We start from the raw sequence: 12903 nt of genomic DNA, 5'->3' as shown, positions 1-12903 counted from the left end.
ATGTAATAAACACTGTTGTCGTCGGAGGGATTTATCCTGCTCCCTTTTAAGTCACTAGGAGTGTTTAAGTCACTGATGGACCTGGATTTCTTAAAGAAAAGAAATGTTAACAAGTTTAAACCTTGTGGACTAAGAAACTAATAATTCTGAGACTTTGGGGGAAAGGGCTAAATCACAGTGAAGCAGAAGGTGAGGCCAAAAGTGAATATTCATAGCTCGCAGGGTTAAAAAAAAAAAGCAGGTAACTTTACAGATATAGTTGAATATTTATGCCCAGTTGACACTGAAGAGGCGAAAGTTGCCAAATTTGAATGCCTAGCCAACTAAAATGAGAAAATGCAATACCATATGATCACATTCTTACTCATATGTGATTATGGGATCAATAAGGAAATTGAGGATATTAGAAAAGGGATTTTGTAACCAAATTCTCAAAATGTGCAGCATAATGTAAAACCCCTGAGGAAAATAGGAATTTCCCCTTGAAAGTGAAAAAAAATTACTTCCTAAAGATATCTTCCAGAGAAACAAAAATTAACATTCAGTGCAGAGTAGCTAAGAGCAAAGGTTAAGTATCATGTAAGGAATCTAATTTAATTGTTTTTTCTAATGAAAGTGAAAAAATAGTGTTGAGAACATAACAGATCTGGAATACAGATACCTACAATGAATTAATATAATTTTTCACATATATAGAACATGTTGATTTTGCTGCCCACAATTATTTAGATAAAATAAACAAAAAGAAAGGTGACGTCACCACATCTCATCAGGGAATAAAACATAATTGCACTAGGTCGGTTCACAGGAGAGTGGTACAGATCAACCATGCCCTGGTTATGGAAAGCTGCAATATTGTGTTTAAATGTACTTTTTCCTACAACTACCATGGCATAAACAGTAGAAAAACCAAAAGGTTAATATTAAAAAATTTAGATCACCATGAGTAAAGAGACTGCCCGAAGATGTCTATTTCATAAAAGGTATTTCCCAAATAAAATATTCCTCTCAGGATTGTGGGAGTGAAGAATTGAGATAATCATGCACTCAACAAAACAGGGCATGCTTACTGGTAAAGGCAATGCAATTCTTACTATAAAACAAATTTGGTCTTTTATAAACATCTATATCTCCAAAAGTTATTGAAAACTGAAAGATAAAAAACCAAGAGCAGAGAGAATACTATAAAAGCAGTTGAAAGATGGAGAACATTTTCTATGCACAAGAAAGTTAAGTAGAAAATTACAGTCTCTCATTAGCAAAAGGCACAAAATTATCTTCCCAGAATTAAAACAAAATCCTATAATATGATGCACCATAGCTACATCTTCACTTGGAGCTAGGGGCATGATTCCCAGCCCATGTAGGTATATTCACACTAGTTCTCATCAAACTAGCACGCTAAAAATAGTAGTGTAGCCACAGTAGCAAGGGCAGTGGTGAAAGGCAGCATGGTCAGATGCCCCAAGTACAAACCCGCCTGGACTCCATGGGTATGTACTCGAAGTGGCCAGGGCCTACGCTACCGTGACTACACCACTATTTATAGCATGCTAGCTTGATGAGAGCTAGCTTGAGTATGTCTCCTCAAGTTGGGAATCACACTCTCAGCTCGAAATGTAGCCTAAATTTCATCATAGGTCGCTTTTTCTCAGATTCAGTGTTACAAACCTACAAGAATTCACAACTGGTGTAAGCAAGAGCAGAATCAGACTTCTAAGGGTATGTCTACACTGAAATTAAGCCCGGGTCTGTGGGACCCGGGCTCATAGACTCAGTGTTTCCCAGCCCATGCTTGAGCATCTACACTGCATTGTGAACCTGGGATATGTAAACCTGGGTTTACAATTGCTGGACCTGGGTCTCACAGCCTTACTAATGTGTCCGTGTTGTAATACGCAGACCTTCTGATTTGGGTCTTAGGCTTGATCTGTGTCCACACTGCAAAACAATGTTTGGACCTGAGTCACAGCGGGACTCAGGCTCTCACCCATCCCCCTAATTGTGACCTAGGAGTGCTTGCTAACCTGAGTTAGACTGATTTGTGTGTGTATAAAGAAGTGGGGCTTGGGCTCAAAATGAGTCAGAGCTTAATGCCCTGTGTACAGCCAAATCTTGAACATCAGACTCAGTATTTACTCACGCTCCTGGAAGACCATAGGTTATTTATTATGTTAGAACTTGCAGATATAGGGCATTATTCTCTCTCTTAAATGTGTGTAAATCAAGACTAATTCACTGAAGTCACACCAATGTAAACCTGTGTGAGAGGAGAATTGAGCCCATCTTCTGAATATCCCACTTAGTTGCAATTTTTTTACTTCTGATAACCACATGCTTGTGATCTCACATCTCAATATATGCAATACTATCTACACTGGTCTTTAAAAATCCTCTCTTTGACCAGCCTAGTAAGTCCCAAACCATCCAAACACATTTAGGACCAAATTCTGCTCTCAACTGCTTTTATTACAGCAGTAACCTATGACTTTCTTCCTATGACAATTCATTCATATATTGCTGTTTCAAAATACTATGTGTTTCCTCTTCTGATCCCAAGTTCTTGGAACACTTTTTTAATTCTCTTCATTTCTTGACTCTCTGTCATTTTAAATACCAGGTCAAAAACCTTATTCTTTTTCTTTTCTTAGTGAAAATTTCTCTGATGATCGGATGTCTCTTTTCTTCTAGTAAACACAGAGCCTGATTCACTGCTGCGTTACTCCGGTTTTATGACACACCATTCCATTGAAACTCCAATGCCAAGAGGAATCTTTACATTTAGTTCAATGGAAGCTCAAACAAACCGTTATAGCATATTGTAGAAATTTTAACATTTAGAAAGGCACTCAGTCTTTGTAGTGATTTGTATCATTTAACTACTGCTATGTACAATTTCCTAGAATTGGCATTGCTGAATGAGAAAGGTCTGTTTTATCATGCCCCTGCAACATGACTTCTTAAAGGTGTTAGTTATAACTTTTTTGTTATAGTACAGATACCAGACACACCAGTAACAATAGAAAGAAACCTTAGTCAGGGCTTCTTTATACACACAAAAAGACTACAGTAAGCTGATACCTTTACAGAGAATCATTGGACAACTCTTTTGTTATTGCAGAAAGAAACTGACAGTGCTGATAACAACACAAACACATATCTTGCAATGCCTTTGAAAGCTCAAAGAAAAACTGTCAGTTCCAAAAGTAGCATAGAAAATCTTCCACTGGTTTTAAAAGCATGGAATCAATACACCCACAAAAATACAGGAAAATGTCTTGAAAAACCTTTGAAGGCACAGAGAACTAGCGATAACAACAAAAAGAAACAATTTTTTCACTGCTTTGCAGGTGACATACACAAAATCCAGTGGTGCAGAAGTCAAAATATGACAACTTCTTCTAGTACCATGGAGAACCCTCAGAGTGCTTGCATTAGCACAACAAAAGTTTGCATATATAACTTTGATGGAATGAGTATTCACTACTCAGTGAAGAATATGAAGTTACAAAAGGTGCCAAAACAACTGTGAAGACAATTCTGATGATGCCTTTGATGGAATAAAGAAACAAATTCTTTGCCAACATTTTTCTATCCTACTCATGTCACAGATAGAAAATACATTCCAACTTGCTAATGGCTTGAAAAATATATCCAGCATCTACCAGCCCAAGGGCTAAGCACACTAGCCGGGTGAAAAAAATAGCTGTCACCCCGCCAAAGCCATGACCACTGCAATTTAAAGGAATAAACCAGTTTTGTACTGTTTATTGTAAGATGCATTTATTTGTAACTGGGAAGTTGGCCCTGCATGACTTATCCTCAGTTCATAGTTGGAAGTTTTTTCTTTGAAACCATAAAGTCTAGAGACTTTTGTGTTAAAATAAGAGCTTAATTTCTACAAAAGATGATGGCTCTCACCCAGGAAAACTTTCCACTCCCTGTGGAAGAGTGGGTGAGTGGATTTTTCTTGATGTTAGTAAGAGGAAGCAAAATCACTTGGCTGTGGATTGTCCAACAACTCATTACTGGAGAACTGTACATTAGCTCTTGCATGCCAATGTTCAGGCAGCTTTCCACCTAATCTACGGGAAAGTAATGTTTTAAAGACTGGCGTCTACTACATCGGTCTTGAAATGAGCATTCCCGAAACAGCATTTAGGGCTATCAAGTGAATTCACTAGAGAATAATACTCAGCTGCAAGTAGCAGAAGGTGTTTGCTGAACTGTTGCACAGGATTCTATCACACACAGCCCTGGTAAAGCTCCCTCTCCTGGCCACTCACCAGGCTGCTGTGTTGGGTCCCAACATGCTAGACCCCTGTGTTGGATCCCAGCATGGTAGATTCATGTGCTCTTAAGCTTCCCTGGATCTCAGTAGGCTGTCTCTCCCCTTGACCTCTCTGGCATACTTCCTTGGTATAGACTCTGTCTGCTACCTCTTCACAGAAATGAGATAATGCTGTTCAGTTGCTTCAGGGCCAGAATCAGTGTTGACCCTCCAAGTTTTCACAATAGTTTACGTTCATCTTTTCCCAGAACTCCAAACTTGTCGGCCCTTTCGGTTTACAGTTTAACTCTTCAGAAGCAAATGATACATAAAGCAAATAGATACACCTATAGGCTTTGTAACGGTTTCTAAACATAATTACTCTTTATTTAGATAGCAGGGAAGAGGTATGGATTCAGTAGTAATAAAAGCCACATTCATTTCCCTGCATGGGTTTTCTCATTACTCTGGAGCATTCTCAGCGTGTATGTCAGTCCAATGGGAAGTCAAGGATACTCCCCTTCTGCACATGGCTTCTCCTCTGAATCGTGGAATCTCTGGCTTTGATGTTGGCTGGTCACACAGTTAAACAGGATCCCTCTGCTACAAAAGCATGCTCTTCTCGATTTCTTTCTTGACCAATGCTTCCTGTGTGTCTCTAGGAGTCTTCTTGACCACTCCAATCTTGATCGTTTAAAGGCTAGCATCAACACCATGGTTAATTGTCCTCCTGTTTGGGGATTGTCTACTTTCCAAACCCTAGCCCTCTCCAGACAAGTTGGAAACAACTGGTTTCCCTAGGATGCAGTTACTATTTTGTTCTCCCCAGATAAAATCTATTCATGTACTGATAGTTCTTAACAATCAGCCAATTCAAAGATAGATATGTCAGGTGTCAAACTGGGAGCACATATGTATTTGGGTCCCACAGTGATCTGTCCTGAGTGCAGTACTAGTCAACATTTTCATTAATGACTTTGATAACGGAGTAGAGAGTGGGGTTATAAAATCTGTGGATAACGCCAAGTTGGGAGGGGTTGCTAGCACTTTGGAGAACAGGATCAGAATTCAAAAAAACCTTGGGGAATTGGTCTGAAATCCACAAGATGAAATTCAGTAAGGACAAGTGCAAAGTACTACCCTTAGGAAGGAGAAATCAAATACCCAACTGCAAAATGGGGAATAACTGGTCAGGTGGTAGTACTGCTGAAAAGGATTTGCGGGCTATAGTGGATCACAAATTGAACATGAGTCAACAGTCTGATGCAGCTGCAAAAAAAGGCTAATATCATCCTGGGGTGTATTAACAGGAGTATCGTATGTAAGACACAGTAGGATAACTACCTCCTCTGCTCGGCACTGGTGAGGCCTCAGCTGACATATTGTATCCAGTTTGGGTGCCCCAATTTAGGAAAGATGTGAACAAATTGGAGAAAGTCCAAAGGAGACCAATAAAAAATTATAAGATTTAGAAAACCTGACCTATGAAAAGGACTATAAAAGTGGGCATGTTTAGTGTGGAGGGAAAAAAGACTGATTGGGGGACCTTATCATAGTCTTCAAATATGTTATAAAGAGGATGGTGATCAATTGTTCTCTATAATTGCTGAAGGTAGAACAAGAAGTAATTGGCTCAATATAAAACAAGCAAGATTTAGGTTAGATATCAGGGAAACTTTCTAGCTATAAGGATAGCTAAGCTATGGAACAGACTTCCAAAGCAGGCTGTGGAATCCCCATCACTGGAGGTTTTCAAGAACAGGTTAGATGAACGTCTCAAGAACAGGTTAGATGAACGTCTGTCAGGGATGGTCCTGCCTCAGCACCGGGGACTGGACTAAATGACCTCTTGAGGTCTCTTCCTGCCCTACACTTCTGTGATTCTATGGTTTTATGTCAGTGCCAACGCTCTGTCTCCTTAGCACAGATGATTCATAAAATCAAACTGGAAGTCATAAGCTGTACATAGATTCAGATTCTCCAAATCATCACAGGTGCTCAAGAATTTTCCAGCTATGCATAAAACTAGGGCCAAATGGTGCTATTTTGACACTGACTTGCACTGGGGCTGGTCCAGAATTGCATCACCACAGCGGGAGCTCAGAGAGAGCTTATAGGTCAAAAATTTTATTCAGGCCTTGAGAAGATTCCCTCCCTGAGCAATTTGTGCACGGCACTGTGGGGGACTTGCCTGTCCATTACGATGGTAGAAACTGCTTCTACTGCTATACAAAATGAGCCAGGCCATGACTCTATCCCCTCACAATCCCTTTAGGTTTACATGAAGGCCCAGCAGCAACTGACAAAAGCAGTCTCTGTGCTCCCTCAAACGTGAGGTACAGAAATGATTACAAAAATCCTGTGCATCGGATTGTAAACAATCAATAAAAGCAACAGTTATGGGATCAAGCCTGATCTTACATGTGCAGGTACACACATTGCCAACTATCTGATTAAAATCAGCTACTTCAGATGTTTATGCATTGCTGTAAGGTAGGTGGTTTTAAAAGCTACACAGCAATGTACCTGCCTGTAGCTCCGGGTTGATTTTTAAATTAACTTGTCATTTTAAAAGAAACTACAAATGCTAGTTTATGCCGTTATTTTATCATTTAGTGAATGGTGTATCAAAACAAACGTTCACTTCCTCTCTAAATAACAAAAATGATATTTTCCTACCACATAAATCTATTGCCTTATTTTTACATTGCTACTTCTCAAAATTACATGTTATGAATTATTCATGGAGTCCAATTTAATTAATTTACTTTTACTGAAGTTACAAGTGATCCAAAAAGGGTTTGGCGTGTTTTTATTTTTAAGAATGTAACATATCATAAAAAAAAAATCTTCTGTACAATTGAATACAAGAATGTGGTGCATTGATGTTATTCTGTCAATAAGTGATGTTAGACAGAGTAGAATAACGCTAAGTAAGAATTATTAAAAACAAAAAAGAGTTCCGTCTTTTTAAAGGCAGACAATGAGCTGGATTCAGGATGACACCTCCAACCAGGATAATTAATGTGCAGAAAGCATGCTTGTTAGGCTGGAAAAACATGCAGACAGTCCTTGGAGTTGAGGATATTTATTTGGAAATAAGATGTGAAATTGGGCTGCGTCCACCTTTCAAGGCCTTTTTACACGGTAAAAGTAGCACAGGAGAAACAGGAACCAAACCATTTGTCCAAGGCATATAAAAATATAACCAAGGGACCCCAAGGAGATAAGAAGCAGGAGAAAGGATGACTAGAGGCACTCGATACCAGAGAATATCTGCAACACACAGCCCTGTCAATAAGTCAGGACAAGCTGGCGGGGGGGAGGGGAGGAACAATGTGTTCTGTAGAAATGGAAGACTTTGCTTTTCCCTATAACTAACCCAAATGGTACCTTTCTAAATTAACTTTTATAGAGTTTAAGACTATTATATTATGCAGACCATTTATTTCATTATCTGATTTTGGCTTTATATGTTAAATAAACCTAATTTCACTGCAAGCCAGGTGGTAATGGACTGTTTGTGAATTGCACTCAGATCAGCCCGAAGAGGTGAAATACCCTTCTGCCTGTGTAATAGTGTCGTTGGTGGGTTAGGTGGCCTAGTGGTTAGCACACCTTGTACCCCCTCCTGGCAGGTTGATCTGAGTGTCTTGGTCCTCCTCTAATCAAAGGAATGGTGAGGTAGACAGGTAGTTCAAGTCCCTCCTGTCATGGAGGCAATGGTAGGGGAGCCTGGGCCCACCCACTCCATCAGGCTCTGATCCCGAGCCCTAGGAGGGTCAACAGTGTCTGGCCCCCAAGACGCCTTCTGAGTTACCCTGCCTGGGACACTTCCCAGCACTGCTTTTCTCTGCCTGCCTTCAGTCCCAGAGAAGGTGAAAATAAAAGGTAACCAAACTATCAGCTCTAATGGGGCTCAGCATACAGGCTGATTCCCTCAGGGAGGCTTCTCCGGCACTCTTGTCAGGAGTCTCCAGAGTAGGTCTGTCCTCCTCCCCACCCTCCTTCCTTCTGAGCTGGGTTGCTCCCTTTTCAACTCCTTCACACATTTTTGAAACATGATTGTAGTTTTAAAAAGTCCATTCAATAAATATGTCTTTGGGTTGCACTTGCAATGATCCAGAGACCAACCATCTTATTTTAAGGCTCAGTCCCACAACTCCCAGTGACTTCAATAAGCCCCTGGGCATCCAAACCTGTAGTCCTTACTCAGGCAAAACTTCCATTGAAGTTATTGGGAGTTTTGCCTGAATAGGCCCTGTAGGATTGGGTCCATGAGAGTGAAAGGAGTTGTACAGCTAATGTATTGTGTGTACGAAGCAAAAGGATCTGGACCTATACAATACAGCTTTCCTTAAAAAAATAAATTTAAAAAAAAATTAAAAAACACTCTTTTAGAGCAGTTTTTCAACATAAAGAAGCCACATTTCAAAGAGCAATGAAGATTAGAGAAATGGTGCTTTTTAAAGATATTCCAGGGCCGGATGGTATTAAAAAAATATCTTGTGGTTGGAACCCCCTGGCTTGCTGACATTCCAGATACCTTTTAAATTATTATTTTTTCTTTTAAGCTTCCCTTCTATTTCTAAATATAAACCTTAACATCACCTGTAACTATGTGACACAGTAAAAAAGATTTGTTGATTTGTTTTGTCAGTCTGAAGTAGTGCACCGTGAGTATAACTGCGCCAGAGAAATTCTGAGTCACTGTCAGTAAAGAGCACCTTGTCACAAATAGAAACAAAGATACTGTCACCAGCTTGCCTGAGCAGGGGGTGTCTCACGAGTGAGCTCACCTAGTTTTCAACAGTTCAACCAATGTCTAACTCAGACTGGCCTGCCTCGGCCTTACACTCATACAAAGTCTTAAAAGGTCTCTCAGTGACTTAAACGCAAAGTGTGGTCAGCAATAGGCCATGACGAGGCCTAGCTTCTTGGGTTATAGTAGAGGGAAGAGCAAGCCTGCCTCTCTGCCTCCCCCCACTTTGCCCAGAAACTGCCATTTAAGACAGGCAGCCAGCCCTTTTTATGTGACCTTCTGTGTCCTGATTGGCTGCTGGCTGCTCCCAACCCTGCTAACCACTGGAGGACCAAGTCTCACTTGTTCCATTAGTCACTGTCTCAGGGAGGCCTCTTTAGGCAACCCCTGAGGTCCAAAACTTACTGCTCTCTTCTCCCGCACACCCAGTACGCGCTGCAGTCTCCTTGGGCAGAGGTCATATTCACAGAGCTGAATGCGCCGGCGCAGCGAATTCTCCGTGAGGGAGAAGGAACGGGGGTCTCTGCGGGGAACTGTGACTCTCCGCCGCCATCCCTCCGCAGGAAGGGCTGCTTTGCACCTCTAGAGCAAAGCAACTGGCATACACTAGAGACGTTTTGTGCTTTTTTTTTTAATCTTATCAGTGTCCCTTTAATACGGTAATTGTGAGAGATATTTTATTTATATTTATGGCTGTTTAAGGCACAACTTTTAAAATAAGGGCTGTGTATCTAACATGGGGTATAGCAGGCATCTGCCTGGTGGGTCTTGCCCACATACTCAGGGTCTAACTGACTGCCATATTTGGGGTCGGGAAGGAATTTTCTCCCAGGCCAGATTGGCAGAGACTCGGGGGTGGGAGGGTTGCCTTCCTTTGTAACATGGGGCATGGGTCACTTGCAGATTGAACTAGTGTAAATGGTGCATTCTCTGTAACTTGAAGTCTTTAAATCATGATTTGACGACTTCAGTAACTCCACCAGAGGTTAGGGGGTCTATTACAGGAGTGGGTGGGCGAGGTTCTGTGGCCTACAATGTGCAGGTGGTCAGGTTAGATGATCATGATGGTCCCTTCTGGCCTTAAAGTCTATGAGTCTGTGAGATCTGGTCACAGCATAGAGAGAGTTCTTCAAGGGGCATAGAGCCAATGTCATGTCAAAATGTGCCCTCCATCAAAATACATCTGTCCACCAACCATCTTGACTTCTGGCAGAGTAATGTATGATTGCATATTCGGATGGGTTTAAGAACCTCCACCATCATTTTCAGTCCTGACCTCAAAGAGGGCACAGGTTATTTACAGAGAGCTTCAGCTGTAGTGGTCCTTGCAAAATACTTTTTGAAATTTGAAAAGTAGATAGACCTTATTTTTGCTGTTTCATTACTTATTGTAGCTTAATAAACAAAAATGTGCCAGTTAAGGTTGGTCTATATGTCACATGCCTAACATAAAACCTAAAAAACAAGGACCCGAAAAGTTAAGGCAACCCACATTTTCCAAGATTAAGGGCTACATTTGGGTTTGTGTCCCATGCCCCTCAATATGTGCCCTTCTTGGGGCAATGGTAAAAACTAATTAATGGGAATATTTTGATGGGCTCCCAATAACCATCAAAATGTGCCCTTCTCCGGATCAGGGTAAAAATGAGTTATTGGCATATTTTGATGAGTTCCCCCAACTTGTCAAAGTGTGACTTCCAGGGCCAGGAGCTGGATACGTTTTGATAGGTTCTGCATACACTTCAAAGTGTGCATGCCTAACTTCTGGGAGTGAAAATGGGGGAAGGCAAATTTTGATAGGCTCCCCATACTTGCCAAAATGTTCCATCCTCAAGGCCGGGGTAAAATGTATATGTGGGCGATACATTTTGATGGTATTCCAATGCCCTTCAAAATGTTCTCATTGTGGTCATTGACCACCAGTGTAAATTACAGAAGTCTTCAGGATGCTCTAATTTACATCGAGAATTAACCTGGTGCCCTGAACAACCCCAGGACAAAGGAGCAAAAGATAAATAAAGGTTGCCTTTCCACTTCTCTCAAATTAGATAATGAAAATAGATTAGTGACAGTTGATTGGAATGATTAGAGGCATGGATAACCTCTTGTATGAGGAGAGATTGAAAATATACCTTAGACTGGAGATTAATAAAATAGAATATGATACAAATATGCAAACAATAAATGGTGTAAAGAAATTAGATTGGGAACTTTTATCTTATCTCAGAATGCAAGAAAAAGGGGGCATTTAATAAATTTGAAAGGTGGCAATGTAATGGCGTGGCTGGAGTAGCATGTCTTGTGGATCTTGCCAGCATCCCAACATGGTCATGCGTCTTCCCAGGGCTGTGGGGAGGAAGTCTCTGTCCCCTGAGTCCAGTCGGTGCATCTTACTACTAGTTGTCCCCCATCTCCTAAGCAATTTCTTAGTTGAGTGCCACTCTTTCCTGGGGACTAAGTGCTTCTCCACCAGTTGCTGCCCTGGCTATCAGGCCTTTTTCTCCACCAGCAATGGTCCCTTCACACAGAGAGTCAGAATTCCGTCCTGCTTCCTCTCCAGTCAGCCCTGAACTACATCTTGTTTTTGTATCTAATGGCATAGAAGACTCACATTCTGAGTCTATGACCACCAGGTGCTGGATTTCATGATACATAGTTACAATCTCTCTCTCTTCACAGTGGTTTTTTTTGGTTTGTTTTTGTTTTTTTTTAATAATATTGCTTTCTTAATGGTGCTCCATTTTCCTGATGCTCTTACCAGGTATTGTAGTGTAAACTTTGTCACTTTTAGGTGTCTGAGTTTATCATACAAAATCCCCCTATCAGTATCATCCTCTTTATGCTCCCAGATGATCTGAGCAACTGTTTATTTGACCTTGCCTGTCTTACATAGCCCATCTTTGTTTTTGTTAATTAAGGCCAAGTTACAATTTAAGTCAGTGTCCGGTAAATATTCAGAGTAGGACTATCTCACTCTTTCTCTAAGGTACTTGCAGTATGTCAGCATTTTCAATTTTAGGTTATACTTTATGAAATCTTTTCTCCTTGGTTTCTTTTGTCCATACTTCTTGCCATGCCTCTTAGGACTGGTCCACACTAAGCCCCCAGTTCGAACTAAGATACGCAACTTCAGCTACGTGAATAACGTAGCTGATGTCGAAGTATCTTAGTTCGAACTTAAAGGTACTTACCGCGGGTCCACACGCGGCAGGCAGGCTCCCCCGTCAACTCCGCCTACTCCTCTCGCGGAGCAGGATTACCGGCGTCGACGGCGAGCACTTCCGGGATCGATTTATCGCGTCTAGACAAGATGCGATAAATCGATCCCAGAAGATCGATTGCTTGCCGCTGAACCAGTGGGTAAGTATAGACGTACCCTTAGTTCAGTTTTAATTAGATTTTTAAATTCCTGTTTACTTAGCGCACTGGGATCCATGCTATTCCAGTGTTTACTCCCATCTGTACAATTGTGGTGTTACTAATATTTCATTAATTATATAATTTCTGCTATCGGAACTCCTATTTTGATAGCCAGATCCCAATAGTGAATCAGACAAGATGGCTACAGAGGTAGGTTGCACATCCAGCATAAAGCCAACATTATTCCTGCTAGTCTGGCTGTCATAACAGCTACAAATTTGATAGTTTTATGGATTTTTTATTCCAAGTGTTGGGACACAGAATGCTGTCCCCATTCTCCCATTTTTTTCATCTTAAGACCCATCCATAAATATTTAGAAATGTTTGCCCCATTTATCACATATATATCAATTTGCTAAAATGAATACGTTTAGCTCTCCTCCCCTTTTAATTTCATTATATAGTTCCACATTTATATCAGAGGACATGATTTTCCACCCATAATTCATTT

General features: G+C 40.8%; 1 protein-coding gene across 1 annotated transcript in view; it reads right to left on the bottom strand.

The window, feature by feature from the left end:
- The window catches only part of MSRA (methionine sulfoxide reductase A), a 300938-nt gene that overhangs the window by 198182 nt on the left and 89853 nt on the right, over positions 1-12903 (bottom strand). The gene's annotated exons all lie outside the window — the stretch shown is intronic.

This window comes from Terrapene carolina, unplaced genomic scaffold, assembly GCF_002925995.2.
Source record: "Terrapene carolina triunguis isolate 2854851 unplaced genomic scaffold, T_m_triunguis-2.0 Scaffold228, whole genome shotgun sequence".
In the NCBI taxonomy this organism is placed as follows: domain Eukaryota; kingdom Metazoa; phylum Chordata; order Testudines; family Emydidae; genus Terrapene; species Terrapene triunguis.
Note: the sequence above shows the minus strand (reverse complement) of the source record. Positions and strands in the feature narration are given on the sequence as shown.